Raw genomic sequence first — 6000 nt, 5'->3', positions numbered from 1 at the left:
TCCTTTACCTTCGAATTATGAATGAGGTTCCCAGAGGCGGGAAGACCGATGGCAGCCATCTTGGCAAAAGATGGGATGGAAAGAAATGTTCTTGGTAACGTTGCTGAACTGTTGTACCAACTTTACCTGAAGCCAGCCAAGTGTGGATTTTCTGGGGACACATTTCCCTTTATAGCAAAAGCCATTGGAATCAACTTTTCTGGTACTCGGATGAGACTAATCAAAATATTTAACAACCAGTACTTTGTGCACTAAGCAATCAGCACTACAATGACACTTTCCTTGCTGCATTGTGGGCCGGTCTAGGAAGTCCTGGGAGAGGTACCAGGGCAATTGGAGTGGTCACCGTAAGGGCCACTTACGGGCCTCAGGGCAGCATGGTTTTACCAACGGATCCAGAAATATTTCAGTATCTCAGCAATCGACAAGGCAAGATTGTTTAACCGAGCTGAACATTCGCTTTACTTGCTGACTGATACACCCACGTTTTGACATAAGCTAGTGTGAATGGATTTCTGTTTCCTGCAACTGGGAAAAAAAGACATCCTTTCATGAACCTGGGTCATGAATCAACCCTTTAGGAAATAACAAATAGCAGTGAGATCTGGCTTTGACCGTAGGAGGTCGTTTCAGCCTTGGGTCAGGCAGAAACCCGACGGAGATTTTGACGGAGCTGCCAGAGTCCGCACCCTTTGGCCCAGGAATGCCGCTTCTGGGACGTCCAAGGATGTGGATCGCGACGTTATTTATAATGGGAGGAAATTGGAAACAGCTTCAATGTCTGGCAACGCTGCCTCGTTGAATAAACATCGCGCAAACATTAGAAATTGTGTTTACACAAAGATGTTTTAACAGAGGACCAGCTTACGTTTTAAGAAGGGAAAAAGTAGGGCTGTATAAACAATTTGCTCACACAGTTATGTAAAATACACACACACACACACACACACACACACACACACACACTGTATTATAGTCTGAATAAAATAGAAAAGACCGAATGGAAATACATCAAAATGTTAACTACAGTAGTGATGTGGGATTTGCAGGCAAAGGTATCTTTGTGTTTCTAGTTTTCTGTATTTTCCAAGTTCTGCTTAACAGATAACAGACTTATTTATTTATTTATTTAGAAATGTTTAATGTTTTTAAAGATTTTATTTTTCAGGAATCTCTGCACTCAACGTGGGGCTTCCAATTTACAACGCAAGATCACAAGTCCATGGACTAAGCCAGCCAGGTGCCTACAAACTTCTTTTTTATTTTCAAAAATTTTAACTTTTTTTTTGAAAACCAGAAATTTTTTTTGAATATAACACAATTTATTTTTTTAACATATGCAATTATTTTCCATCATTTACAATACAGTAGTTACAATGACACTCCAAACAGAAAAGCAAAGTAAAAAATCAAACCCCCAACTTCTATTTCATGTAATTAGACTTATACAGAAATTAGAAGGTTAAGTAACAACTAGTTAATCACCTAATTTCACAGCTATCTGAAGTGGCGATCATTATATAGCAGCTTATCCATGATACATTCAAGATAATGATACAATTTATTACTTGCCCATAAGCTAAAACACAGCCTGCTTAATACCTTTCCTTAAATTCCACCTCTATACTACAATATACTTAAGGTCCATGCAAAAAAGTAGCTACCTTTTATGTAGGAAATGGATAATCTGAAGTGGCAATCGTTGAACATTTCCAGATACAAAAACAAAACAAACAACAACAACAAAAAAAACCCACCAGGGTGACAGTCAACCCACCTGGAGCCCATCACCCAGCTTCAGGAACCATCAATATTTTGCCATTTCATCCTTTTTCTCCTCCCTATTGTTTTGAATACTTAAAAAAAAAAATACAAGAGACAGACATCACATCCATTTAAATATACTGAGCATCTAAAGGGGGGGGGAGTGTATTTCCTTACATAACTACAGTGCTTAATCACATCTAACAAAACTAACACATTCTTTTAAAGTTTATTTATGGCTAGGCAACCAACTTGGGCTCAGGTCATCATCTTGCGTTTTCTGAGTTCGAGCCCCGCGTCTGGCTCTGGGCTGACAGTTTGGAGCCTGAAGCCTGCTTTGGATTCTGTGTCCCCCCCTCTGCCCTCCCCTGCTCATGCTCTGTCTCTCTGTCTCTCAAAAATAAATAAATGTTAAAAATTAAAAAAAATATATAAAGTTTATTTATTTTAATTTCAATAATCCCTACTCCCCCCCCTACCCCCGTGTGGAGCTCCAGCTCATGACCCCATGACCCACAGCTGCATGCTCCTCTATCTTCTGGCTCAGCCAGGCACCCCAACGAATTTCTTTCTTTCCTTCCTTCTTTCTTTTCTTTCCTCTTCTCTTCTTCCTTTTTTCACATGGTTTTATGACTGAGAGAGAGAGAGAGAGAGAGAGAGAGAGAGAGAGAAGGAGATTGAGGGAGGGGCAGAAAGAGGGGAACAGAGGATCTGAAGCCGGCTCTGTGCTGACAGCAGACTGCCCCATGCGGGGCTTGAACTCACAAACTGTGAGATCATGACCCGAAGTCAGACCACCCACTGAGCCACTCAGGCGCCCCCCACCCCCAACACATTTCTTAATATTATTATTTCTTAATATTATTTCTTAATATTTCTAACAGCCAGTCCTTTTTTTTTTTAAGTTACGCCTATTTATTTATTTATTTATTTAGAGACCGCGCTCCCGAATGTGAGAGAGGGAAGGGCAGAGAGAGAGAGTCCTAAGCAAGCTTGGCTTTCTCAGTACCAAGCCCGATCTGGCGAACTGTGAGATCCTGACCTGAGCCAAAACCAAGAGTGGGAAGCTTAAGTGATTGCGCCACGCAGGCGCCCCTAATAGCCAGTCTTGATTCTGGCTATGTTCATTGTATTTGTTCTTGGTTGTGTTGTTTTAAATACTCTTTCCTCTCAATATGGGGCCTGAAGTCCGGACCCCAAGATCAAGAGTCTCATGCTCACCCACTGAGCCAGCCAAGCGCCCCTGTTCTTGTTTTGGTTTTGTTTTGTTTTTTAACATTCTTATTTACAAAGAGCGAGAGTAGCGCGCATGTGCGCTCCGGCGTGTATGTACCCGTGTACAGTTCTATGCGTTTTGACAAATGCAGAGTCCTGTTAAGGACCGTCACAACTAGGATTCGTGGCAGGATTGCCACTCCAAAAGTGCCCCTGGGCCTTGTAGTCAAGGCTGTTTGGTTTTTATGTTTCTGTATTTTTTTTTTCTTTCTTTCCCCTAGTGGCAGAGAAAGCAACAGTCAGAGCCCTGAGCTTACTTAAAATTTCCAAGCAGGGGGTTAGGTACGAGACCTGGGCTCCAGTCCTGCTCTCTCCTGCTTGGGGCCTTCCCCTCTCTGAGCCTGATTCCCCATCTGTAAGGTGGGTGCTATGAGGACCCAGTGAACCAGGAAGGTGATCAGGAAGCTCTCCGTGACAGCAGGGGTTGGGCTGACCTCCCCTTCCTTCTTTATTTACAGCCCCCCTAGTCTGAGTCATCCGGTCCAGGCAGGAGGCCTGCGCAGATCTGCCCGCACTCCTTGGCTCCTCCCCCCTCTCTCCCCGAAGCCAATCAGACACTACGTTCTGTGGTTTCTACCTTCACTGCCTTTGGAATTGGCCCAACCCACCCGGTGCGGAGACCCGGGGCCTGTCCTACCTGGGTGCCTCCCTGCCTGGCCTCCAGCCTTCACTGGTTTCCCCTGGAACCCGCTCCCCCTCTCCCCACCCCCACCCCCAGCTTCCTAAATCACTCCACACTCTTCCGTATGCCACTGGATATCACAGAGGCCTGCCAAGTGCGCTCATGCCCTAGATGGCAAAATTATTTCCAGGAATAAACAGAAAACGAAACGAACAATCTTAATGGCCAGAAGAAAAAGGAAAATGCAGAGTGAACATTTTCTTTTCTTGAGCCTCCTATATATAAAACCTTGCCAGTAAAAATGAATTTAAAAATAAACATTACAGTGCAAGAGAGAGAGAGAGAGAGAGAGAGAGAGAGAGAGAGAAGCACTACTATTTATTCAAAGTTGATTCCAAGACTTGAAGTCTGAATTGGGTCCTTTGGTTACAGTCTATGTAATAAAGCTTTATGTAAATAACTGAGAGTTTGGTTTTGGGTTTTTTTGGTTTGGGGTGGTTTTTTTTTTCTTCTTCTTCTTCTTCTTGAGGGAGAGATTGGGAAGGAGGAAGGGAGACAGGGAAGGAGGGAGAGAGATACACAGAAACTGAGACAAGAGAATGTGCGTGCGAAGAAGCAGGTGGCAGGTGCTGAGTCTCACCTTCCAGACAATGGCTCTGAGCACTTGTGGGCGGGGGCGCCGCCATCCCCACCCCAGGACTTAGGGGAAGGGCATCCCAGAAACATTACCTCTCAGGCTGGCTCAGGTCGCTCCCATCCCTCCTCTCCCCAACCCCCAGCACCCAGATTGGCCCAGGCCACCCCCCGCCCCAAGCCTGCGGGTGGGTGGCCTTAAACAGCACCAAGGATGTGAGCTTAGCAAGCCAGGGAAGAAACTATAAAACGTATAAAAGCACTTGTCCTGGGAAAGAAGGGCTTGAGCGCTGGAAATGGCCTGTTTCTTAAGTTGGGTGGTAGGAAAGCAGAGGTTCTTTTCTTTTCCTAAAATTGCTTATTGAAGCAGACACTTGTGCAAACCAGTACAAACCGTAAGTATACAGCGGGGTGAATTTTCACCAGCTGAACACACTGGGGCCACCAGCTCCCAGACATTTCCAGTCCCCTCTCGGCCCAAGTTCCCCCAGGGACCTTTTTGGGGCATGCCCCCTCCCCTTAAGGTCGCCATCATTCTGACTTCTGACTGCATCGATGGGTTTTTCCTGCCTTGAATTGTATGTAAATTGAGTCAGAAAATACATCCAGAAAATACATCTGGCTTTTCCACTCAACACTGTGAAATTCAGTCTCCTTAGCATGGGTGGTTAAAGGGTGTTCTCACTGCGGATTCCGTTGTGAGACTATACCCAGTGTATCCATTCTCGGTTGGTAATGAGGGAGTGAGCCAAATGGAAAGAGTCCTCCAGGCAGACAGAACAGTCAGTGCAAAGGTCCTGAGGTGAGAACATGTCTGGTATTTTAGAAGAACAACAAGGAGATCCCTGTGACTAGAGAGGAGCAGGCAAGGGGTGGGGGTGGGGGGTGGGGAAGATGAGGTCAGACTGGGGCGGGCCGAGAAGCAGAAGGTGCAAGTCTTATGGGCCATGGTGGTGAGTCTGGCTTTTACTCTGAATGAAATAGAGCCAAGGGAATGTTCTGAGCAGGGGAGGGAGCTGATCTGGTGTGGGGACTTAGAATCCCTCTGTGTGTGGGAAAAGAGCCCAGGGGCAGGGGTGGGAGAGGAAACCCTGGGAGGAGGAGGGGGAATCGAGGGGGGGCGAGCAGTGGAGGCAGCCAGAAGTGTTTAAACTCCGAATACACTCTTGCGTCTGTGATGAGGGATATATTTTTTTGACTTCTACCATCTCATTTTGTGATTCTGTTGCCCTCATTTTTGCAAAGAGTCCCATCCCCTCTCATTTAGGCGTCTTTGAAGTGGTTGCATATTTGGTTTGGTTTCGTCTTATGTTGTCTTACTTCTCCTTTTCCCTCCACTAGTTTGCAATCTGTGCATCCTTGGTATTTTCGTTAGTAGTAATCCTTGACATCTTACCATGCACACTTTTTAAGATCAGGCCTGAGTTCAGTTAAGAGTTTAATCACTGGGGCGCCAAGGTGGCTCAGTGAGTTAGGTGCCCGGCTCTGAGTTTCTGCTCAGGTCATGATATTCACAGTTTGTAAGTTCGAGCCCTGGGTGGGGCTTCGTGCTGACAGTGTGGAGCTTGCCCTTGGGATTCTCTCTCTCTCCCTCTCTTTTCCCCTTATATCTCTCTCTCTTTCTCCCAAAATAAATAAATAAACTTAAAAAAAAAGAGTTTAATCATTATACCAGACACTACTTGGGTCTTAGCCCAATGTGGAGA

This window comes from Suricata suricatta, chromosome 16, assembly GCF_006229205.1.
Source record: "Suricata suricatta isolate VVHF042 chromosome 16, meerkat_22Aug2017_6uvM2_HiC, whole genome shotgun sequence".
Lineage (NCBI taxonomy): Eukaryota > Metazoa > Chordata > Mammalia > Carnivora > Herpestidae > Suricata > Suricata suricatta.
The sequence above is the reverse complement of the archived record's forward strand: the minus strand, read 5'-3'. Positions refer to the sequence as shown.